The sequence below is a fragment of the Mustelus asterias genome, chromosome 4, assembly GCF_964213995.1.
Source record: "Mustelus asterias chromosome 4, sMusAst1.hap1.1, whole genome shotgun sequence".
NCBI classification, from domain to species: Eukaryota; Metazoa; Chordata; class Chondrichthyes; order Carcharhiniformes; family Triakidae; genus Mustelus; species Mustelus asterias.
Genome location: NC_135804.1, coordinates 72,340,129 through 72,366,473, shown reverse-complemented (window position 1 = coordinate 72,366,473; position 26,345 = coordinate 72,340,129). Strand labels below are relative to the sequence as shown.

Below are 26,345 nucleotides of genomic sequence, written 5' to 3'. Positions count from 1 at the left end.
GGTCTACCTGATACGCTGCAGGAAAGGATGTCCCGAGACATGGTACATTGGGGAAACCATGCAGACGCTACGACAACGAATGAATGAACACTGCTCGACAATCACCAGGCAAGACTGTTCTCTTCCTGTTGGGGAACACTTCAGCGGTCACGGGCATTCGGCCTCTGATCTTCGGGTAAGCGTTCTCCAAGGCGGCCTTCACGACACGCGACAGCGCAGAGTCGCGGAGCAGAAACTGATAGCCAAGTTCCTCACACATGAGGACGGCCTCAACCGGGATCTTGGGTTCATGTCACACTATCTGTAACCCCCACGACTTGCTTGGGCTTGCAAAATCTCACTAACTGTCCAGGCTGGAGACAATACACATCTCTTTAACCTGTGCTTAATACTCTCTCCACTCACATTGTCTGTACCTTTAAGACTTGATTACCTGTAAAGACTCGCATTCCAACCATTATTTTGTAAATTGAGTTTGTGTCTTTATATGCCCTGTTTGTGGACTGAAATCCCACTCACCTGACGAAGGGGCAGCGCTCCGAAAGCTCGTGGCTTTTGCTACCAAATAAACCTGTTGGACTTTACAGCAGCCAGTGAGGATTCAAAAATGTATGTCATTATTTCACCCTTTTCAGCTACTGAACACAATGCAGCAAAAATTATGGGTAACTCACCTACAACTGTGCAAGTGGTGGAGACACCTACCAAGTAGTTTGTTCTTGGGCTACTTGAGGAAAATGGTGGAATAGTGACAGCGAGAGAAAAATGTACAGAAGGGGGCTACTTTGAACTGCAATAGAAGTATGACTGGGACTACAAGTCTCAAAAGTCAACCTGACCAGACTATGTAGAGCTGAAAACACTGAAGAAAACTGGTGCAGAATCAAAATAAAAATTCTACAAAAACAAGAATTATGCAAAATGACAAAAAAATACAGTCCTATACAAGAAAGGGGACAAGAGCAATTAGGAATAAAATAGATTTATTACTTCTGGTTTATTTACTGAAAAACATATTGCCAGCCTAAAGTCACTGTAAGTCATCAATGGTCATATCGTGTTTATTTTAAAACAAAATCTTTAGTCAACAAAAATGGAGGTGCTGGGGAAAAAACTTTGTCTTCTGCTAAATGAGAGCACTTCAATGAGCTTTAGGTGCACCTAAACTGGAGGGGTACGAATATCCTAGCTGGGAGTTTTGCTAGTGTGGTTCGGGTGGGTTTAAACTAATGTGGCAGGGGGGTGGGGATCAGAACAATAGGTCAATAAGCATAGAGGCTGGGGACGAGGTTGGGGCCAAGACAAGGCTATCTAAGAGGAAGAGCATTCTGGGGGAGGGTGACCTCAGTGGGCCTGGAGGTCTGGAGTACATCTGCTTCAATGCAAGGAGCGTCACGGGCAAGACAGACGAGCTTAGAGCCTTAATGCTTGCGCGGAACTTGGATGTGGATGCAGTGACGGAGACTTGGTTAAAAGGACAGGACTGGCAGCTGAATATTCCGGGTTACAAGTGTTTTCGGCGAGATAGAGGAGGGGTGAGGAGAGGTGGGGGAGTAGCAATGCTGGTTGGGGAGCAAATTACAGCGGTACAGAGGGTGGACAATATGGAAGGGTCAGGTAACGAGTCACTGTGGGTGGAGCTCAGAAATAGGAAGGGCGCAGTCACTATGCTGGGGGTATACTACAGGCCTCCCAACAGCCCACGGGAAGTTGAGGAACGGATATGTAAGGAGATTCTGGACAGGTGCAGAAAAAATAGGGTTGTTGTAGTGGGAGACTTTACTTTCCCTTGTATAGACTGGAAATTGCTTAGGGCTAGGGACCTGGACGGGGAAGAATTTATAAAATGCGTACAGGAAGGTTCTTTGGAACAAGATGTTGACAGTCTAACTAGAGAGGGGGCTATACTGGACCTAGTACTGGGGAATGAGCCCGGTCAGATCATCAAAGTTGCAGTAGGGGAACATATGGCAAATAGTGATCAGAAGTCTGTAAACTTTAGGATAGTAATGGAAAAAGATGAGTGTTGTCCTATGGGTAAGGTACTGATTTGGGGGAAGACTAACGACAGCCGGATTAGGCAGGATTTGGTGGTGTAGATTGGGAGAGGCTGTTTGAGGGTAAATCCACATCTGGCATGTGGGAGTCTTTTAAGGAGCAGTTGAAAGGACTGCAGGACAGGCATGTGCCTGTAAAGAGGAAGGATAGGAAAGGTAGGATTCGAGAGCCGTGGATAACCAGTGAAATTGTGGACCTAATCAAAAAGAAAAAAGAGGCATACATGAGGTCCAGGCAGCTAAAAATAAATGGAGCACTGGAGGAATACAGAGAAAGTAGAAAATAACTCAAACAGGGACTTAGAAAGGCAAAAAGGGGTCACGAAATGTCCTTGGCAAGACAGGATTAAGGAGAATTCTAAGGCATTTTATACATAAGTTAGGAACAAGAGGGTTGTTATGGAAAGAATCGGACTTCTCAGGGACAAAGGAGGGGAATTATGCTTCGAACCAAAGGAAGTAGGAGAGATCCTAAACAAATACTTTGCATCAGTATTCACAAAGGAGAGGGACATGTTGACTGGTAGTGTCTTAGAGAGATGTGTTGACCCGTTAGAAAAAATCTCAATTACAAGGGAGGAAGTGTTAGGTTTTTTAGGAAACATTAAGACAGACAAATCCCTAGGGCCAGATGGCATCTATCCTAGACTCCTCAGAGAGGCAAGAGATCCCGGGGTTCAAATGTTTTAGTCGAAGTAGGGAAGGAGGTAGAAGAGGGGGAGGGGTAGCATTATTGGTCAGAGATTGTATCACAGTGTCAGAGAGGAGGTTTGATGAGGACTTATCTGTTGAGGTAGTATGGGCGGAGATTAGAAATAGGAGAGGAGAGGTCACCCTGTTGGGAGTCTTTTATAGACCTCCTAAAAGTTCTAGAGAGGTTGAGGAAAGGATTGCGGAGTCAATCCTGCTTAGGAGTGAAAGTAATAGGGCAATTGTTATGGGGGATTTTAACTTGACTAATATTGACTGGAATTGTTATAGCTCTAGCTCGTTAGAGGGGTCAGTTTTTGTTCAAAGCGTGCAGGAAGGTTTTTTGACTCAGTATGTAGACAGGCCAACTAGAGGTGAGGCTATATTGGATCTGGTGCTGGGAAATGAGCCAGACCAGGTGCTAGACTTGGAAGTTGGTGTGCATTTTGGTGATAGTGACCACAATTCGGTTACGTTCACCTTAGTGATGGAAAGGGATAGGCATGAACCTCGGGCCAGTGGTTTTAGCTGGGGGAAGGGTAATTATGAGGCTATTAGGAGAGAATTAGGAAACATAGGTTGGACTAGGAGATTACAGGGACTGGGAACGTCCGACATGTGGAGTTTTTTCAAGGAGCAGCTACTGCGAGTCTGTGATAGGTATGTCCCTGTCAGGCAAGGAGGAATTGGTAGGGCTAGGGAACCGTGGTGCACCAAAAAAGTTTCTTTGTTGGTTAAAAAGAAAAAGGAGGCTTATGTTCGGATGAGACGTGAGCACTCGGGTAGTGCACTAGAAAGCTTTAGATTGGCTAAGAGGGAGTTGAAGAGCGAGCTTAGAAGGGCTAAAAGGGGACATGAGAAGACTTTGGCGGATAGGGTTAAAGAGAATCCTAAGGCGTTCTATAGGTATGTCAAGAACAGAAGGTTGGTTAGGGCAAGTTTAGGGCCAGTTATAGATGGCAGAGGGAAGTTATGTGTGGAACCGGAGGAGATTGGTGAAGCATTGAACCAATATTTCTCTTCGGTGTTCACGCAAGGGGACATGAATATAGCTGAGGAGGACACTGGGTTGCAAGGGAGTAGAATAGACAGTATTACAGTTGATAAGGAGGATGTGCAGGATATTCTGGAGGGTCTGAAAATAGATAAATCCCCTGGTCCGGATGGGATTTATCCAAGGATTCTCTGGGAGGCAAGAGAAGTGATTGCAGAGCCTCTGGCTCTGATCTTCAGGTCGTCGTTGGCCTCTGGTATAGTACCAGAAGATTGGAGGTTAGCGAATGTTGTCCCATTGTTTAAGAAGGGGAACAGAGACTTCCCCGGGAATTATAGACCGGTGAGTCTCACTTCTGTTGTCGGCAAGATGTTGGAAAAAATTATAAGGGATAGGATTTATAGTTATTTGGAGAGTAATGAATTGATAGGTGATAGTCAGCATGGTTTTGTGGCAGGTAGGTCGTGCCTTACTAACCTTATTGAGTTTTTTGAGAAAGTGACCAAGGAGGTGGATGGGGGCAAGGCAGTGGACGTGGTATATATGGATTTTAGTAAGGCGTTTGATAAGGTTCACCATGGTAGGCTTCTGCAGAAAATGCAGATGTATGGGATTGGGGGTGATCTAGGAAATTGGATCAGGAATTGGCTAGCGGATAGGAAACAGAGGGTGGTGGTTGATAGTAAATATTCATCATGGAGTGCGGTTACAAGTGGTGTACCTCAGGGATCTGTTTTGGGGCCACTGCTGTTTGTAATATTTATTAATGATCTGGATGAGGGTATAGTTGGGTGGATTAGCAAATTTGCTGATGACACCAAAGTCGGTGGTGTGGTAGACAGTGAGGAAGGGTGTCGTAGTTTGCAGGAAGACTTAGACAGGTTGCAAAGTTGGGCCGAGAGGTGGCGGATGGAGTTTAATGCGGAGAAGTGTGAGGTAATTCACTTTGGTAGGAATAACAGATGTGTTGAGTATAGGGCTAACGGGAGGACTTTGAATAGTGTGGAGGAGCAGAGGGATCTAGGTGTATGTGTGCATAGATCCCTGAAAGTTGGGAATCAAGTAGATAAGGTTGTTAAGAAGGCATATGGTGTCTTGGCGTTTATTGGTAGGGGGATTGAATTTAGGAGTCGTAGCGTTATGTTGCAACTGTACACAACTCTGGTGCGGCCGCACTTGGAGTACTGTGTGCAGTTCTGGTCCCCACATTACAGGAAGGATGTGGAGGCTTTGGAGAGGGTGCAGAGGAGGTTTACCAGGATGTTGCCTGGTATGGAGGGGAGATCCTATGAGGAGAGGCTGAGGGATTTGGGATTGTTTTCGCTGGAAAGGCGGCGGCTAAGAGGGGATCTTATTGAAACATATAAGATGATTAGAGGTTTAGATAGGGTGGATAGTGATAGCCTTTTTCCTCTGATGGAGAAATCCAGCACGAGGGGGCATGGCTTTAAATTGAGGGGGGGTAGTTATAGAACCGATGTCAGGGGTAGGTTCTTTACCCAGAGGGTGGTGAGGGATTGGAATGCCCTGCCAGCATCAGTAGTAAATGCGCCTAGTTTGGGGGCATTTAAGAGATCCGTAGATAGGTTCATGGACGAAAAGAAATTGGTTTAGGTTGGAGGGTCACAGTTTTTTTTTTTTAACTGGTCGGTGCAACATCGTGGGCCGAAGGGCCTGTTCTGCGCTGTAATGTTCTATGTTCTATGTTCTAGATGCAATTGCTGGGCCAGTAACAGAAATCTTTGTCTCTTCACTGGACACAGGTGAGGTCCCAGAGGATTGGAGGATAGCAAATGTGGTCCCGTTATTTAAGAAGGGTAGCAAGGATAACCCGGGTAATTATAGGCCAGTGAGCTTGCCGGGAAGTTGTTGGAGAAGATTCTTAGAGATAGGAAATATGCACATTTAGAACTGAATAATCCCATTAGCGATAGACAGCATGGTTTTGTACAAGGGTGGTCATGCCTCACAAATTTGGTTGAGTTTTTTGAGGAGGTGACAAAAACGATTGATGAGGGGAGGGCCATGGATGTCGTCTGTATGGATTTTAGTAAAGCGTTTGACAAGGTCCCTCATGGCAGGCTGGTGCAAAAGATAAAATCTCACGGGATAATAGATGAGCTAGCTAGATGGGTGGAGAACTGGCTTAGCCAGAGAAGGCAAGACTGTTCTCTTCCTGTTGGGGAGCACTTCAGCGGTCACGGGCATTCGGCCTCTGATATTCGGGTAAGCGTTCTCCAAGGCGGCCTTCGCGACACACGACAGCGCAGAGTCGCTGAGCAGAAACTGATAGCCAAGTTCCGCACACACAAGGACGGCCTCAACCGGGATATTGGGTTTATGTCACACTATTTGTAACTCCCACAGTTGCGTGGACCTGCAGAGTTTCACTGGCTGTCTTGTCTGGAGACAATACACATCTTTTTAGCCTGCCTTGATGCTCTCTCCACTCCCATTGTTTTGTTTCTTAAAGACTGGATTAGTTGTAAGTATTCGCATTCCAACCATTATTCATGTAAATTGAGTCTGTGTCTTTATAAGTTCTGTTTGTGAACAGAATTCCCACTCACCTGAAGAAGGGGCTTAGAGCCTCGAAAGCTTGTGTGGCTTTTGCTACCAAATAAACCTGTTGGACTTTAACCTGGTGTTGTTAAACTTCTTACTGTGTTAGCCATAGAAAGAAGTTTAACAACACCAGGTTAAAGTCCAACAGGTTTATTTGGTAGCAAAAGCCACACAAGCTTTCGAGGCTCTAAGCCCCTTCTTCAGGTGAGTGGGAATTCTGTTCACAAACAGAATTTATAAAGACACAGACTCAATTTACATGAATAATGGTTGGAATGCGAATACTTACAACTAATCCAGTCTTTAAGAAACAAAACAATGGGAGTGGAGAGAGCATCAAGACAGGCTAAAAAGATGTGTATTGTCTCCAGACAAGACAGCCAGTGAAACTCTGCAGGTCCACGCAACTGTGGGAGTTACAAATAGTGTGACATAAACCCAATATCCCGGTTGAGGCCGTCCTTGTGTGTGCGGAACTTGGCTATCAGTTTCTGCTCAGCGACTCTGCGCTGTCGTGTGTCGCGAAGGCCGCCTTGGAGAACGCTTACCCGAATATCAGAGGCCGAATGCCCGTGACCGCTGAAGTGCTCCCCAACAGGAAGAGAACAGTCTTGCCTGGTGATTGTCGAGCGGTGTTCATTCATCCGTTGTCGCAGCGTCTGCATAGTTTCCCCAATGTACGCCGGCATCTCCACATCATTAGCCATAGAAGACAGAGGGTAGCAGTGGAGGGGTCTTTTTCCGGTTGGAGGTCTGTGACTAGTGGTGTTCCGCAGGGCTCTGTACTGGGACCTCTGTTGTCTGTGATATATATAAATGATTTGGAGGAAGATGTAACTGGTGTGATCAGTAAGTTTGCGGATGACACGAAGATTGCTGGAGTTGCGGATAGTGATGAACACTGTCAGAGAATACAGCAGGATATTGATAGGCTGGAACATTGGGTGGAGAAATGGCAGATGGAATTTAATCCAGATAAATGCGAAGTGATGCATTTTGGTAGATCTAATGGAAGGGGGAGCTATACAATAAATGGCAGAACCATCAGGAGTATAGACACACAGAGGGACCTGGGTGTACAAGTCCACAGATCCTTAAAGGTGGCAGCACAGGTGGAGAGGGTGGTCAAGAAGGCATATGGCATGCTTGCCTTTATTGGACGGGGCATAGAATATAAAATTTGGCATATGATGTTGCAGCTGTATAGAACGATGGTTAGGCCACATTTGGAATACTGGGTCCAGTTCTGGTCGCCACACTACCAGAAGGATGTGGAGGCTTTGGAGAGAGTACAGAGAAGGTTTACCAGGATGTTGCCTGGTAGGGAGGGTCTCAGCTATGAGGAGAGATTGGGTAAACTGGGGTTGTTCTCCCTGGAAAGACGGAGGATGAGGGGCGACCCAATAGAGGTGTATAAAATTATGAAGGGCATAGATAGGGTGAACAGTGGGAAGCTTTTTCGCAGGTCGGAGGTGGCGAACACAAGAGGTCACGGGTTCAAGGTTCAACACAGATGTCAGGGAGACGTATTTTACACAGAGGATGGTGAGGGCCTGGAATGCACTGCCAAGCAAGGTGATTGAGGCGGACACGCTGGGATCGTTTAAGACTTATCTAGATAGCCACATGAACATACTGGGAATAGAGGGATACAAAAGAACGGTCTAGTGGGCACATGAGCGGCGCAGGCTTGGAGGGCCTGTTCCTGTGCTGTATTGTTCTTTGTTAGGAATTCATCAACTTGTTGCCCCCAAGAATAATTTCTACCCCTCAGAATATTCTTGAGCCCCTTGCCCCAAAACACCACAAACAAGGCAACAAAAACACATTTCATTACTTCAAGAATTCTTAAACACATAAGACTCCATCATTTCACAAAATTACCAAAATGTGCAACTAAATATCATACAATCCTCTTCAGGATGGAACATGGACCAATACTGGGATCTATCAGCCATTTCCTAATTTCTCTATTAGGTTTATGAAAGTGGGAGTGGTAACAATTGAAGTTAAATGAGGCCACTGAGACATAATTGGGTTTGAATTGAATCAGAATGGACAATAATTACTGGACAAATTGCAATGCTGTAAAACGGCCCAGAGAGTGGTTCGAGCCCAAAAAGATTTATCTGTCAGAGTAATGCTGTTACCTGAGTGCAGAAATGCAGCAAAATGGGAAAGAAACAGGAATGAGCAGTGTGTATTACAACAGACTCAACATCTGGTTCCCTTCCTCTCCTGGCTACGATCCGATTTGTGCAGGCCCAGATCCAATGAACCGTTGTTAGTGAAATCCAGTTTCTTAAAAATCTACTTGACAATGGTTACAATACCCCGAGCCAAAAATGTTCATCGTGTCTGAATAAGATTGATGTAGATAGAATTCTTCAATTCTTGAATCCAAAAATAAATTCAACCCTGAAATGTTTTGCGTTCAAAAGGGAGGTGGAAGTAGATTCAACAGCAGGGGAACTAGATAAAGTCTTGAAATTCAGGACTACAAGGGAATTGTCAAAGAGTGCAAGTATAGAGTTATAAAATTCAAGAAATTTAGAGCACAAGAGTCCATTCAGCTAATGAATTAATAGCTCTACCAATGAACCAGGACAGGTCTTGCTAATGAAGGCCATTGACCTGAAACATTAAGTCTATTTCTTTCTCCACGGATGTTGCTAGACCTGCTGAGTATTTCCAGCATTTTCTGTTCTTATTTGATTCGTAATCCTAGTGTTAGATGCCAGGTCCAAGGAGAGAGACACATGGAACACATATCCAGAACATCAGGCGATCAGAACCAATAACTGGAATAAAGGAATGCTAGAATATTTTAAGAATATTGCTTAATCTGAGTGTTTATCTCACACCGGGCTGAATATTCATGTTGGGCTTGGAAAACGAATCAGACAAATTCTTGCCTCTTCACTCAATTCCCACCAAATTCCGACCAGAGAGATGAGGATGGGATAAGGACGGCTTTTGTTACACCCGATTGGTTGCAGCTTGGGTGCGTGCCAATATGAGCTTGGCTGTGGAGATAGGTGCTTCCCATCTGTGCCCAATAGAAGGGCAGCAGTTGACGCAGGGCTATGGGCCCTGACAATATTTGGGCAATAACACTGAAGACTTGTGCTCCAGAACAAGCTGCATCCCTAGCCAAGCTGATTCCAGTCCAGCTACAACGGTGGCATCCATCTGGCAATGTGGCAACTTGTCGAAATATGTCCTGTGCACGAGAAACAGGACAAACTTAATTGTAGCCCCATCAGTCTACTCTCGGTCATCAGTAAATTGATCGTGGGGACGGGCAGCAGTGCTATCAAGCAGCACTTACTCAGATCCAATCTACTGCTCAGTTTGGATACTGCCAGGGTCACTCATCTCCTGACCTCATTACAGCATTGGTTCAAACATGGACAAAAGAGCTAAACGCCAGAGATGAGGGGAGAGTGACTTCCCTTGACATCAAGGCAGTATTAGCTGAACATGGCATCAAGGAGCCCTAGCAAAACTGGAATCAATGGGAGTCGGGGGGGGGGGGGGGGGGGGGGAGTGGTTGGAGTCATAGCTGGCACAAAGGAAGATGGTTGTGGTGGTTGGAGGTTAATCATATCAGCTCCAGCCCATCACTGTAGAAAGTTCATCAGGGTAGTGTCCTAGGCTCAACCATCTTCAGCTGCTTCATCAATGACCTACCCCCTATAAGGTCAGAAGTGGGGACGTTTGCTGAAATTTGCACAATGTTCAGTACTATTTGTAACTCCTCGCAAACTGAAGCAGTCCATGTCGAAGTGCAGCAAGACCCGGACAGTATCCAAGCTTGGGCTGATAAGTATTAAGTTACATTCATGCCACACAAATAGCAGGCAATTACAGATCATAGAACAGTGCAGACAAAGGAACAGGCCCTCTGGCCCACAATGTTGTGCTGGACATGATGCTGAATTAAACTAATCCCTTTTGCCTGTCCTTGGTCCATATCCCTCTACTCTTTGCATATTCATCTGCTTATCTAAAAGCTCCTTAAACCCCCCTATTGTATCTGCCTGTACCACCACCCCTGGCAGCACGTTCCAAACACTGACCACTCTCTGTGTAAAAAAACTTGCCCCTCACATCTCCTTTGAACTTTCCCCTTCCCACCTTAAATGCATGCCCCCTAGTATTAGACATTTCAACTCGAAAAAGATTCTGACAGTTGACCCTATCTATTCCTCTCATAATTTTATAGACTTCTCTCAGGTCTAACCTCAGCCTCCACTGCTCCAGAGAAAACAACCCTAGTTTGTCCAACCTCTACTTATAGCTCATACCCTCTAATCCAAGCAGCACCCTGGTAAACCTCTCCAAAGTCTCCACATCCTTCCTGTAATGCAGTGACCAAAATTGAATGCAATTCTAAGTGCGGCTTAATCAAAGTTTTATAAGGCTGCAACATGACATGCTGACTCTTGTGCTCAATGCCCCAAACAATAAAGGCAAGGATGCCATATGCCTTCTTTACCCCTCTAGCTACTTGTGTAGCCACTTTCAGGGAGCTATGGACTTGAACTGCAAGATCCCGCTGCACATCAATGCTGGTCAGTGTCCTGCCATTAACTGCATACCTTACCCTTAACATTTGATCTCCCAAAGTGCAGCACCTCACACTTGCCTGGATTAAACTCCATCTATCCATTTCTCTGCCCATACCTGCAACTGATCTATATCCCGCTGTAGCCTTTGACAACCTTCTACACTATCCACAACTCCACCTATCTTTGTGTTGTCTCCAAACTTACTAACCAACCCATCGACGTTTTCAATTCATTTACATATATCACAAACAGCAGAGGTCCCAGTATGGAACCCTGCAGAATACCACTGGTCACGGACCTCCAGCCAGAAAACACATCCTTCCACCACTACTCTCTGACTTCTATGGGCAAGTCAATTTGGAATACAAGTGGACAAATCACCATGGATCCATGCGTCTTAATCTTCTGGATGAGCGTACCATGTTAGACCTTATCTAAAGCCTGACTAAAATCCACGAAGGCAACATCCATCGCTCTACCCTCATCGATCACCTGCGTTACCACCTCAGAAAAATCAATCAAGTTAGTAAGACATGACCTGCCCTGCACAAAGCCATAGACTTTCCTTAATCAGGCAATGAACAAAGTACAAAGGACAAAGGACAAAGAACAAAGGACAAAGGACAAAGGACAAAGGGCAAAGGGCAAAGTGCAAAGGACAAAGGACAAAGAGCAAAGTGCAAAGGACAAAGGGCAAAGGGCAAAGGGCAAAGGACAAAGGACAAAGGGCAAAGGGCAAAGTGCAAAGGACAAAGGACAAAGGGCAAAGTACAAAGGACAAAGGACAAAGGACAAAGAGCAAAGTGCAAAGTACAAAGGACAAAGGACAAAGGACAAAGAACAAAGGACAAAGGACAAAGGACAAAGGACAAAGAAAATTACAGCACAGGAACATGCCCTTCGGCCTTCCAAGCCTGCACTGATCATGCTGCCCAACTAAACTAAAACCCCCTATTTGTCCGGGGACCATATCCCTCTATTCCCATCCTATTCATGTATTTGTCAAGATGCCCCTGAAAAGTTACTATTGCATCTGAATCCACTACCTCTCCCGGCAGTGAGTTCCAGGCACCCACAACCCTCTGTGTAAAAAACTTGCCTCTTACAACTCCTTTAAACCTTGCCCCTTCACAGCTTAAGCCCATGCCCCCTAGTAATTGACTCTTCCACCTGGGAAAAAGCTTCTGATGCCCCTCATAATCTTGTAGACTTCTATCAGGTTGCCCCGCAACCTCTGTCATTCCAGTGAGAACAAACCAAGTTTCTCCAACCTCTCCTCATAGCTAATGCCCTCCATACCAGGCAACATTCTGGTAAATCTTTTCTGTACACTCTCCACATCCTTCTGCTTTTCCAAATGCGCGTAAATCCTATCCATAAGAATCCTCTCCAATAGTTTCCCAATCATTGATGAGAGACTCATCAGTCTGTAATTTCCTGGATAATTTCCTATTTCCTTTCTTGAACAGAGGAACAACATTAGCTACTCGCCAATCATCCGGGACCTTTCCTGTGGCTAGCAAGGATACAAATATATGTATATATTTGTACATAGGATGCAAAGATATTTGCCAGAGCCCCAGTAATCTTCTTTCTTGCCTGTCTCAATAACCTGGGGTAGATCCCATTGGGCCCCGAGAACCTATCCACCTTCGTGCTCTTCAAAAGACCCAACACCACTTCTTTCTTGATCTCAAAATGCCCTTGCATATTAGCATGCCCCACACTAATCTTACTATCCTCCGCATCCTTCTCCTTGGTGAATACTAACACAAAGTTATAATTTAGGGTCTCGTCCACATCCTCTGCCTCCAAGCACAACTTCCTTCCTTTATCGTTGAGTGGTCCTACCCAATCATTTCCACTTCTGTCGAAAAAATATTCAAAGGCTCTACTTCCACCACCTTTTCTGGCTTGCTCCAAAACAGAAAGAAGAAACCATCCCGAAAACATTCAATGTAGTGCTGATTGAGGCTATCTTTGCCCATCTGACTTTTCCAGTCTATACTGTCAGGGATTTGCCGAGCAGCAACAGTAATGAGAATTTAAATAGGTTTGAAAGATACAAACCTACCTAGCAACAATAACAAAGATTTTAAAAGGCCACAGATAGAAATCTGCCCAGCATCAGTAACAGCCAGCATTTCCAGGGACAGGCATGCCTGCATGCCTCTAGTGATCAGGGTCTTGCAAAGACATGAGAGCATCTAAAGATGATCAGTGGTGATTTAATCTAGTAGTAAAAGCAGATTACTAAAATGACTGCTATAGAAATGTTAAGTTCCACAAACAGAAAAATTTACCTAAATTTACAGTAATTCAGGGCTTTAGAAATGCTAAGCTGCACAAAAATAAATAATTTGAGATATGTAGACTGTTGACTCTGAAACTTGAAATAATAAAAGGGGAAATAGTATAATTGTACCCCCTTCAGAGCCAAACAGGTCAGTTCACACCTCACAGCCAGAAGCCAGTACACAAATCACAGCCAGGGAGCGAGGGCCCATTTTACAGGGAGAAGGTATTGAATAAACTAATGGAATTAAAGGCAGGTAAGCTTCCAGGACCTGACTTTTAAAAAAAGCCTGCACCCTAGGGTATTAAAGGAGGTGGCAGCAGAGATAGTGGATGCATTGGTTGTGATATTTCAAATTTCCTTGGATTCTGGTAAGTTCCCAGTGGATTGGAGACACGCGAATGTGGCATCCCTATTCAGAAAGGGAGTGTGTCAAAAAGTATAGACTGGAAAAGTCAGATGGGCAAAGATAGCCTCAATCAGCACTACATTGAATGTTTTCGGGATGGTTTCTTCTTTCTGTTTTGTGGAACGTAACATTTCTATAGCAGTCATTTTAGTAATCTGCCGGTTAGCTTGACCTCTGTGGTGGGGAAGTTGCTGGAATCAATCATTAAGGAGGAAATGAATGAGTTCAATTCACCATTGTCAGCATGGTTTTATGAAGGGAAAGTCATGCTTGACAAACTTGCTTGCGTTCTTTGAGGACATAACCAGCAAGGTGGATAGTGGGGAACCTGTGGATTGGTACATCTAGACTTCCAGAAGGCATTTGAAAAGGTGCCATATAAAAGACTGATCCAGAAGATGGGATCGCAGGGAATTGGGGGTAGAGTACTAGATTGAATTGAGGATTAGCTGGCTGACAGAAGGACAGTGACCACGACACCACACAACCCTGCCACAGCAACCTCTGCAAGACGTGCCGGATCATCGACACGGATGCCACCATCTCACGTGAGAACACCATCCCCCAGGTACACGGTACATACTCTTGCAACTCGGCCAACGTCGTCTACCTGATACGCAGCAGGAAAGGATGTCCTGAGGCATGGTACATGGGGGACGCTATGACAGCGGATGAATGAACACCGCTCGACAATCACCAGGCAAGAGTGTTCTCTTCCTGTTGGGGAACACTTCAGTGGTCACGGGCATTCGGCTTCTGATCTTCGGGTAAGCGTTCTCCAAGGCGGCCTTCACGACACACGACAGCGCAGAGTCGCTGAGCAGAGACTGATAGCCAAGTTCTGCACACGAGGATGGCCTCAAACGGGATTTTGGGTTCAAATTTCTTGGGACCAAAATCCTGGCCGGTAGGTTGGCTAAGGCTACTGGGGAGAATTTAAACTAGATAGGTTGGGGGGAGGGGAGCTAGAAGAGTTGACGAGGATCAAGGAACTAATTGATGGGGGGGAGGATGCAGGGGTAAGGGGAATTACAAAATTAATGGTAGAGGAGAGGGGGCAAGTGAATGAAGGCGGTAATTTAGATAAGGGAGTAGAGGGAGAGGGTGTTCGCGACTCATCAAAGCGGGTCCAGATAAAAGCTGGAATAAGGACACTTTGCCTGAATGCACGAAGCATTCGGAACAAGGTGAATGAGTTGATGGTGCAAATCAGCACAAGTGGGTACGATCTAGTGGCCATTACAGAAACGTGGCTGAAAGGTGACCAGGACTGGGAGATGAATATCCAGGGGTATCAGGCGTTTAGGAAGAATAGACAGGAAGGAAAAGGTGGTGGGGTCGCGCTATTAATAAGAGATAATATCAGGGTAGTACTGAGGGATGACATAGGCTCTGAGGGACAAAACGTGGAATCATTATGGGTAGAGATGAGGAATAGTAGAGGGAGAAAGACACTAGTAGTTGTGGTATATAGGCCCCCAAATAATAATGTTGAGGTAGGGAGGGCTATAAACAAGCAGATAAGGGATGCGTGTAAAAACGGAACGGCAATAATCATGGGGGACTTCAACATGCACATTGACTGGCAGACTCAAGTCGGTAAGGGTGGAATGGAGGAAGAGTTCTTAGAATGCTGTCGGGATAGTTTCCTTGAACAGCATGTTACGGAACCGACGAGGGAACGAGCTATTTTGGATCTGGTATTGTGTAACGAGGTAGGTAGAATTAAGGATCTTATTGTGAAGGACCCTCTTGGGTCTAGTGACCACAATATGGTCGAATTTCTGATTCAGATGGAAGAGGAGAAAGTTTGGTCTCAAACCAGTGTCCTCTGTTTGAACAGAGGGAAATATGATAGGATGAGGGATGAATTGGCTGAGGTAGACTGGGAGAGCAGGCTGGCAGGTAGGATAGCTGAGGAACAGTGGAGGATTTTTAAGGAGATCCTTTTCAGTTCTCAGCAAAAATATATTCCAGCAAAAAACAAGGATTGTAAGAAAAGGGAGAACCAGCCGTGGATAACGAAGGAAATAAAGGAGAGTATTAAAAGAAAAACAGCTGCGTACAGAGTGGCCAAAAATAGTGGAGAAACAAGTGATTGGGAAAAATTTAAGAAACAACAAAGAGAGACTAAGAAAGCGATAAAGAAAGGAAGGATAGACTATGAAGCTAGGCTAGCAATTAATATAAAAAATGATAGTAAAAGTTTTTATAAATATATAAAAAGGAATAGAGTGGCTAGAGTGAATGTTGGACCCTTGGAGGACGAGAGGGGGGAGTTAATAGTGGGAAATGAGGATATGGCTGAGTCTTTAAATAAGTTTTTTGTGTCGGTCTTCACGGTGGAGGACACAAATAGTTTGCCAAATATTAACGATAGAGGGTTGGCAGCAGGAGAAATACTTAATACAATTAATGTTACCAGAGAGGCAGTGCTGGGTAGACTAATGGGACTGAAGGTGGACAAGTCCCCGGGTCCGGATGGAATGCATCCCAGGGTATTGAAAGAAATGTCAGAGGTAATAGTGGATGCGTTAGTGATTATTTATCAAAACTCGTTGCATTCTGGGGTAGTGCTGGTTGATTGGAAAACGGCTAATGTTACGCCGCTGTTTAAAAAAGGAAGGAGACAAAAGGCGGGTAACTATAGGCCGGTCAGCTTAACGTCTGTAGTAGGGAAAATGCTGGAATCCATTATTAAAGAGGAGATAGCAGGGCATCTGATAGAAATGGTTCGATCAATCAGACGCAGCATGGATTCATGAGGGGAAAGTCGTGCTTGACGAACATGTTGGATTTTTATGAAGATGTGACTAGGGCGGTTGATGGAGGAGAACCGGTGGATGCGGTGTTTTTGGATTTCCAAAAGGCGTTTGATAAGGTGCCCCATAAAAGGCTGCTGAAGAAGATTAGGGCACACGGAGTTGGGGGTAGTGTGTTAAATTGGATTGGGGACTGGCTATCCGACAGGAAGCAAAGAGTCGGAATAAATGGGTGTTTTTCCGGTTGGAGGAAGGTAACTAGTGGCGTGCCGCAGGGATCGGTACTCGGGCCGCAACTGTTTACCATTTATATAGATGATCTGGAGGAGGGGACGGAGTGTAGGGTAACGAAGTTTGCAGATGACACAAAGATAAGTGGAAAAGTGAATCGTGTGGAGGACTGAGAAGATCTGCAGAGAGATTTGGACAGGCTGAGTGAGTGGGCGAGGATATGGCAAATGGAGTATAACGTTGAGAAATGCGAGGTTATACACTTTGGAGGAAATAATAACAAATGGGATTACTATCTCAATGGAAACAAATTAAAACATGCTACCGTGCAAAGGGACCTGGGGGTCCTTGTGCATGAGACGCAAAAGCCCAGTCTGCAGGTACAACAGGTGATCAAGAAGGCAAATGGGATGTTGGCCTATATTGCGAGGGGGATAGAATATAAAAGCAGGGATGTCTTGATGCACCTGTACAGGGCATTGGTGAGGCCGCAGCTGGAATACTGTGTGCAGTATTGGTCCCCTTATATGAGGAAGGATATATTGGCATTGGAGGGAGTGCAGAGAAGGTTCACCAGGTTGATACCGGAGATGAGGGGTTTGGATTATGAGGAGAGGCTGAGGAGATTGGGTTTGTACTCGTTGGAGTTTAGAAGGATGAGGGGGGATCTTATGGAGACTTATAAGATAATGCGGGGGCTGGATAGGGTGGAGGCGGAGAGATTCTTTCCACTTAGTAAGGAAGTTAAAACTAGAGGACACAGCCTCAAAATAAAGGGGGGTCGGTTTAAGACAGAGTTGAGGAGGAACTTCTTCTCCCAGAGGGTGGTGAATCTCTGGAATTCTCTGCCCACTGAGGTGGTGGAGGCTACCTCGCTGAATATGTTTAAAGCGCGGATGGATGGATTCCTGATCGGTAAGGGAATTAAGGGTTATGGGGATCAGGCGGGTAAGTGGTACTGATCCACGTCAGATCAGCCATGATCTTATTGAATGGCGGGGCAGGCTCGAGGGGCTAGATGGCCTACTCCTGCTCCTATTTCTTATGTTCTTATGTTCTTATGTCACACGATCTGTAACCCCCATGACTTGCCTGGGCTTGCAAAATCTCACTAACTGTCCTGGCTGGAGACAATACACATCTTTTTAACCTGTGCTTAATGCTCTCTCCACTCACATTGTCTGTACCTTTAAGACTTGATTACCTGTAAAGACTCGCATTCCAACCATTATTTTGTAAATTGAGTTTGTGTCTTTATATGCCCTGTTTGTGAATAGAACTCCCACTCACCTGACGAAGGAGCAGCGCTCCGAAAGCTAGTGGCTTTTGCTACCAAATAAACCTGTTGGACTTTAACCTGGTGTTGTGAGACTTCTTACTGTGTTTATCCCAGTCCAACGCCGGCATCTCCACATCATGACAGAAGGAAAGCAGAGGGTCAGGATAAATGGGTCCTTCTCTGGCTGGCGAAATGTAACTAGCGGGGTGCTGCAGGGGTCAGTCCTTGGATCTCAACTGTTTGCAATGTATATAAATGATCTGCAAGCAGGGACACAGTGTAACATTGCAAAATTTGCAGATGACACTAAAATAGGTGGGAAAGCAAGCAGTGAAGAGAATATATAGATTTTACAGACGGATATAAATAGGCTAGAAGAATGGGCTGAAATTTGGCAGATGGAGTTGTGGATCAGTGTGAGATTATACATTTTGGCAGAAAAAATAGAAAGGCAAATTATTACCTCAATGGAAAGCAGATTGAAAATGCATCTGAGCAGAGGGATCTGGATGTCTAAGTTCATGAATCACAGCAAATCAGTATGCAGGTGTAGCATGTAATAAAAAGGGCAAATGGGATGTTGACATTTATTGCAAAGGGACTGGAATATAAGGGTAGAGAAGTGTTATAGAGACATAAAGGCTTACAGCATGAAAACAGGCCCTTCGGCCCAACTTATCCATGCTGCCCTTTTTTTTTTAAACCCCTAAGCTAATCCCAATTGCATTTGGCCCATATCCCTCTATACCCATCTTACCCATGTAACTGTCTAAATGCTTCTTAAAAGACAAAATTGTACCCGCCTCTACTATGACCTCTGGCAGGTTGTTCCAGACACTCATCCCACTTTGTGTGAAAGAATTGCCCCTCTGGACACTTTTGTATCTCTTCCCTCTCACCGTAAACCTATGCCCTCTAGTTTTAGACTCCCCTATCTTTGGGAAAAGATATTGACCATCTTGCTGATCTGTGCCACTCATTATTTTATAGACCACTATAACATCACCCCTCAGCCTTCTATGCTCCAGAGAAAAAAGTCCCAGTCTATCCAGCCTCTCCTTATAACTCAATCCATCAAGTCCCGGTATCATCCTAGTAAATCTTTTCTGCACTCTTTCCAGTTTAATAATATCCTTTCTATAATAGGGTGACCAGAATTGCACACAGTATTCCAAGTGTGGCCTTACCAATGTCTTGCACAACTTCAACAAGACGTCCCAACTCCTGTATTCAATGTTCTGACAAATGAAACCAAGCATACCGAATGCCTTCTTAACCACTCTGTCCACCTGTGACTCCACTTTCAAGGAGCTATGAACATGTACCCCTAGATCTCTCTGTTCTGTAACTCTCCCCAGTGCCCTACATTAACTGAGTAAGTCCTGCCCTGGTTCAATCTACCAAAATGCATCACGTCGCATTTGTCTAAATTAAACTCCATCTGCCATTCGTCAGATTGTTGTTGTAATTGTACAGATGTTGGTGAGACCACATCTGGAGTCTTGTCTCCAGCTTTGGTCTCCTTATTTGAGGAAGGATGTGGGTGGCTTAGAAGGCAGTTCAAAGGAGTTCACCAGATTGATTCCGGGAATGAAAGGGTTGACGTATGAGAGATCAAACAGTTTTGGCTTATGTTCACTGGAGTTTGGAAGGACGAGAAGGGATTTGATCGAGGTATCTAAAATTTTAAAAGAGTTGATAAAGTAAATGTAGACCAAATGTTTCCTCGAATGGGGCAATCTAGAACAAGAGGTCACAGGTATGGGTTGTGAGGCGGCAGATCTAAAACTGAGATGAGGAGGAACTACTTCTTGCAGAGGGTGGTGAATCTGTGGAACTCACTGTCCCATAGCGCAGTGTAGTCCGAATCGTTGAATGGTTTCAAGAAGTAGATATATTACGAATTTTTAAAAAAGAGATAAGTGAATGTTGGGGAACAGGTGGGGAGGTAGATGTGAGACCAGAAAGAGATCAACCATGAGCTAACTGAAAGAGGGAGATTGTAACAGTGATTAAGAGGAAGAGAGAGTTGTATGAAATGTACAGGCAGCAAGGAACAGATCAGATGCTCGAGGAGTATAAACAGTGCAAGAAGCAGCTTAAGAGGGAAATCAGGAGGGCTAAAAGAAGACATGAGGTTGCTTTGGCAGACAGAGTGAAGGAAAATCCAAAGAGCTTCTATAGGTGTGTCAGGAGCAAAAGGATAGTGAGGGGTGAAATTAGTCCTCTTGAAGACCAGAGTGGTAGACTCTGTATGGAACCAAAAGAGATGGGGGAGATACTAAATGGTTTTTTTGCATCCGTATTTACTGAGGAAACGTGCATGGAGTCTACGGAAATAGGGCAAACAGGTAGGGAGGTCATGGAACCTTTACAGATTAAAAGGGAGGAGGTGCTTGCTGTCTTGAGACAAATCAGAGTGGATAAATCCCCAGGACCGGACAGGGTATTCCCACGGACCTTGAGGGAAGCTAGTGTTGAATTTGCAGGGGCCCTGACAGACATATTTAAAATGTCAGTATTCACGGGGGAGATGCTGAATGATTGGAGGGTGGCTCATGTTGTTCCGTTGTTTAAAAAAGGTTCCAAAAGAAATCCGGGAAATTATAGGCCATTAAGTTTGACGTCGGTGGTGGACAAGTTATTGGAAGGTGTGATAAGGGATAGGATCTACAAATATATGGATAGACAGGGACTTATTAGGGAGAGTCAACATGGCTTTGTGCGTGGTAGGTCATGTTTGACCAATCTATTCGAGGAGGTTACCAGGAAAGTGGATGAAGGGTAGGCGGTGGATGTTGTCTACCTGGATTTGAGCAAGGCCTTTGACAAGGTCCCTCATGGGAGGTTAGTTAGGAAGGTTCAGTCGCTGGGTATACATGGGGAGGTAGTAAATTGGATTAGACACTGGCTCAATGGAAGAAGCCAGAGAGTGGTTGTGGAGGATTGCTTCTCTAAATGGAGGCCTGTGACTAGTGGTGTGCCGCAGGGATCGGTGTTGGGTCCATTGTTGTTTGTCATCTATATCAATGATCTGGATGATAATGTGGTGAATTGGATCAGCAAATTTGCTGATGATACAAAGATTGGAGGTGTAGTGGACAGTGAGGAAGGTTTTCAAAGCTTGCAGAGGGATTTGGACCAACTAGAAAAATGGGCTGAAAAATGGCAAATGGAATTTAACACATTGGTCACTGTCTGTGTGGAGTTTGCACATTCTCCTTGTGTCTGCGTGGGTTTCCTCCGGGTGCTCCAGTTTCCTCCCACAGTCCAAAGATGTGCGGGTTAGGTTGATTGGCCAAGATAAAATTGCCCCTTAGTGTCCTGAGATATGTAGGTTAGAGGGATTAGCGGGTAAATGTGTAGGGATATGGGGGTAGGGCCTGGGTGGGATTGTGGTGAGACAAGTGTGAGATATTGCACTTTGGAAGGACAAACCAAAGTAGAACGTACAGGGTAAATGGTAGGACTCTGAAGAGTGCAGTTGAACAGAGGGATCTGGGAATACAGGTACAGAATTCCCTAAAAGTGACGTCACAGGTGGATAGGGTCGTAAAGAGTGCCTTTGGTACATTGGCCTTTATAAATCAGAGTATCGAGTATAAAAGTTGGAGTGTTATGGTAAGGTTATAAAGGCATTGGTGAGGCCGAATTTAGAGTATTGTGTACAGTTTTGGTCACCTAGTTACAGGAAGGATGTAAATAAGGTTGAAAGAGTGCAGAGAAGGTTCACAAGGATGTTGCCGGGACCTGAGAAGCTGAGGTACAGAGAGAGATTGAATAGGTTGGGACTTTATTCCCTGGAGCGTAGTAGAATGAGGGGAGATTTGATAGAGGTGTATAAGATTTTGATGGGTATAGATAGAGTGAATGCAAGCAAGCTTTTTCCACTGAGGCTAGGGGAGATAAAAACCAGAGGGCATGGGTTAAGGGTGAAAGGAGAAAAGTTTAAAGGGAATATTAGGGGGGCTTCTTCACGCTGAGAGTGGTGGGAGTGTGGAATGAGCAGCCGGATAAAGTGGTAAATGCTTTTAACATTTAAGAAAAACTTGGACGGGTTCATGGATGAGAGGGGTGTGGAGGGATATGGTCCAAGTGCAGGCCAGTGGGACTAGGCAAAAAATGGTTCGGCACAGACAAGAAGGGCCAAAAGGCCTGTTTCTGAGCTGTAATTTTCTATGGTTTTCTATGGCAGAGCAGGCTCGAAGAGCTGAACATTCCTATGTTCCTATACTGTGATTACATGAGTAGGTCAGAGGCTAGGAATCCTGTGGTGAGTAACTCGCCTCCTGACTCCCAAAACTGCCCACCATCTATGCACAAGTCAGGAGTATGATGGAATACCCTCCACATGCCTGAATGAGAGCAGTTCCGAAAACACTCAAGAAGCTTCACACCATCCAGGACAAAGCAACCCATTTGATTGCTACCCTTCCACAAACATTCACTCCCAACAAGGCTGATAAATAGTGGCAGCAGTGTGTACCATCCATATGATGCATTGCAGGAACTCACCAAGATTCCTTCAGCAGCACCTTCCAAACCCACGACTACTACCATCTACACCAGATACATCAACAACATTTTCTTCTTTTAGACTCACGGAGAAGAATCACTGAAAAGACTACATGATGACATCAACAAGTTCCATCCCACCATCAGATTTACTATGGACTACTCTCCAGAATCGGTTACATTCTTGGACACACACATCTCCATCAAGGATGGATACCTCAGCACTTCACTCTACCACAAGCCCACGGATAACCTCACGATGCTCCACTTCTCCAGTTTCCACCCTAAACACGTTAAAGAAGCCATCCCCTACAGAGAAGACTCCATATACACAGGATCTGCTCAGATGAGGAGGAACACAACAAACACCTACAGACACTGAAAGACATCCTCCTAAGAACGGGATATGGCGCTCGACCTCTGGACCTAAACTCTGCCATGAGGGGAAAGTTCCTCTCAGAAGCCCCTTAAGAATCTTATATATTTCAATTATATCACCTCTCATTCTTCTAAATTCCAATGAGTAGAGTGCCAACCTGTTAAAGCTTTCCTCATAAGACAATCCATCAAAACCAGGGATCATCCATGTGAACCTTGTCTAAACTGTCTCCAATGAAATAATATATTTCTTAAAATAAAGGGACCAAACTACTCTCAGTATTCCAGATGTGGTCTCACCAGTACCTGCACAGCTGTAGCAAGACTTCCCTACTCTTACACTCTGACCCCCTTGAAATAAGGGCCAAGATTTATTCACCTTCCTCATTACCTGCTGCACCTGAGTGCTAGCTTTCTGTGTTCAGTGCTGCCAAGTCCCTTTGTGTTGCAGCTTTCTGCAGTTTTTCTATATTTAAATAATACTGTTCTTTTTTTCTCCCTTGCAAAATGATCAACTTCACATTTTCCCACATTTGACTCCATTTGCCAACTTTTTGCCCACTTACTTAACCTATCAATATCTCATTTGTATTCCTCTCACAACTTGTCTTTCCACCTATTTTTTGTCATCTGCAAATTTGGCTCCAGTGCATTTGCTTCCTCCCTCCCAAGTCATTAGTAGATTGTGTAAACAGTTGTAGCGCCAGCAATGATCCCTGCACTGGGCGGCACAGTAGCACAGTGGTTAGTACTGCTGCTTCACAGCTCCAGGGACCTGGGTTCGATTTCCGGCTTGGGTCACTGTCTGTGTGGAGTTTGCACATTCTCCTTGTGTCTGCGTGGGTTTCCTCCGGGTGCTCCAGTTTCCTCCCACAGTCCAAAGATGTGCGGGTTAGGTTGATTGGCCATGATAAAATTGCCCCTTAGTGTCCTGAGATATGTAGGTTAGAGGGATTAGCGGGTAAATGTGTAGGGATATGGGGGTAGGGCCTGGGTGGGATTGTGGTCGGTGCAGACTCAATGGGCCAGATGGCCTCTTTCTGCACTGTAGGGTTTCTATGATTAGCAGTTCTATGATTAGATCCCCACTGGTTACAGGCCACCAACCTGAAAAAGAACTCCTTACCCCCACTTGCAGTTTCCTGCCCATTAGCCAATTCTCTACCCATGCCAATATACCACCTCCAAATCCAAGGGCTCTTATCTTATGACTTGACCTTTTGTGAGGTACTTTGTCAAACGCCATCTGGGTGTCCAAATAAAACACATCTACTGGTTCCTCTCTATCCACTCTGGTTGAGACTTTTTCGAAGAACATTAATAAATTTGTCAGCCACAATTTCCCTTTCATGAAGCTGTGCTAACTCTGATTGATTAGTTTATGATTTTTCAAATGTGTTGTTATTACTTCCTTAATTATTGATTCCATCATTTTCCAACAATAAATGTTAGACTCATCGGCCTGTAGTTATCCGTTTTTTGCCTCATGCCTTTTTTGAACAAAGTGTCACATTGGCAGTTTTCCAATCATCTGGTGTTTCTCCACAATCCAAGGATTTTTGGAAAATTACAACCACTCCCTGGTCTCCCCGTGAGATGTTAACTCACCTCCCCCCCCCCCCCCGCCGTGAGATCTTAACTCCCCCCCCATGAGATCTTAACTCACCCCCCCCATGAGATCTTAACTCACCCCCCCCCCCCCGTGAGATCTTAACTCACCCCCCCGTGAGATCTTAACTCACTCCACCCCCCCTCCCCCGTGAGATGTTAACTCACTCCCCCACCCCTCCCGGTGAGATGTTAACTCAAGGTGCCTCTCCCTCTGAGATATTAACTCACACCCTGGTGCCTCTTGCTGTGAGATATTGACGCACTCCCTGGTGTCTGTCAATATGGGATATTAACTCACTCCCTGCTGGTGGCTCTCCTCATCAGATATTAACTCACTCCCTGGTGCCGTTTCGTGTCAGATATTAACACTCTCCGTGAGATAGTAACTCACTCCCTGCTCTCTGAGATAGGGGTGGCATGGTGGTTAGCACTGCTGCCTCACAGATCCAGGGACCTAGGTTCAATTCCCAGGTTGGGTGACTGTGTGGAGTTTGCACGTTCTCCCCGTGTCTGTGTGGGTTTCCTCCCACAGTCCAAAGATGTGCAGGTCAGGTGCATTGGCTATGCTAAATTACCACTTCGTATCAGGGGATTAGGGGGTTAATGCCTGCCTGGGGTTACCGGAATAGGGCCTGGGAGGAATTGTGGTCGGTGCAGACTCTATGGGCTGAATGGCCTCCTTCTGCACTGTAGGGACTCTATATTAACTCACTCCCTTCTCTCTCTGAGACATTAACTCACTCCCTGCCTTATGTTATTTGAGTGTAAGATGATTTTAAATATTTTACCAGCTTTTCTTTTGCATCCGCTTTGTGCCGATGTCCCGATTCCGTCTTCGACCAGTTTCAGGCCCAAGCCCGCTGATCCCGGAGCTCGGAACCCCAGAGCTCCGCCCCCCGACCCCGGAGCTCCGCCCCCAGAACGCCGAGGCTCCGCCCCCCGACCCCGGAGCTCCGACCCCGGAGGTCGGCCCCCAGATCCCCGGAACTCCGCCCCCCCCGACCCCGAATCTCCGCTCCGCCCCCCCCCCTCCGACCCCGACCCCGGAGCTCCGCCCCCCCGACCCCGGAGCTCCGTCCCCCGACCCCGGAGCTCTGCCCCCCCGACCCCGGAGCTCCGCCCCCCACCGGAGGTCCCCCCGGAGCTCCGCCCCTCCCCCGGAGCTCCGCCCCCCGATCTCCGCCCCCCCCGATCTCCGCCCCCCCCCAACCCCGGAGCTCCGCCCCCCCTGACCCCGACCCCAGAGCTCCGCCCCCCCTCCGACCCCGGAGCTCTGCCCCCCCCGACCCCGACCCCGGAGCTCCGCCCCCCCCTCCGCCCCCAGAGCTCCGCCCCCAACCCCGACCCCAACCCCGGAGCTCTGCCCCCAACCCCGACCCCGACCCCAGAGCTCCGCCCCCCCGACCCCGGAGCTCCGCCCCCCCCGGGAGCACCACCCCCCGGAGCTCCGCCCCCCCGATCTCCGCCCCCCCCCGACCCCGGAGCTCCGCCCCCCCGACCCCGACCCTGGAGCTCCGGCCCCGACCTGACCCCAGAGCTCCGCCCCCACGACCCCGGAGCTCCGCCCCCTGACCCCGGAGCTCCGCCCCCCGGAGCTCCGCCCCCCGATCTCCACCCCCCCGATCTCCACCCCCCCGACCCCGGAGCTCCGCCCCCCCGACCCGCCCCCCGATCTCCACTCCCCCCCGACCCCAGAGCTCCGCCCCCCCGACCCCGGAGCTACGCCCCCCCGTCCCCAACCCCCGACCCCGGAGCTCCGCCCGACCCCCCCCCCCCAAAATCCAGAACTCCGCTTCCGGACCACCGCCCATTGAATGCGATACTCCGCCCTCAATCCCTAATGTGGTTTCTTCACTCAAGAGCCTGAGCCCTGACGCTAACTTGTTTCTGACCTCATCACCCTTTCATAAGGTTAAATCTGACGGGATCCAGGGTGCGATAGCTAAATGCATACAAAATTGGCTTGATGACAGAATATGAAGTC

At 46.4% G+C, this 26,345-nt stretch overlaps 1 protein-coding gene across 3 annotated transcripts in view; it reads right to left on the bottom strand.

Moving 5' to 3' along the window:
- The window catches only part of LOC144492778 (coiled-coil domain-containing protein 102A-like), a 309,064-nt gene extending 283,785 nt beyond the window's left edge, over positions 1-25,279 (bottom strand). For 2 of the 3 annotated variants that reach the window (XR_013497635.1, XM_078211197.1), the window contains exon 1: positions 25,150-25,279. The gene's annotated coding sequence lies outside the window, so the exon portion shown is untranslated. The remainder of the gene's footprint in view (positions 1-25,149) is intronic. The other variant, XM_078211198.1, reaches the window with a different exon arrangement.
- Positions 25,280-26,345: the final 1,066 nt, after the last annotated feature.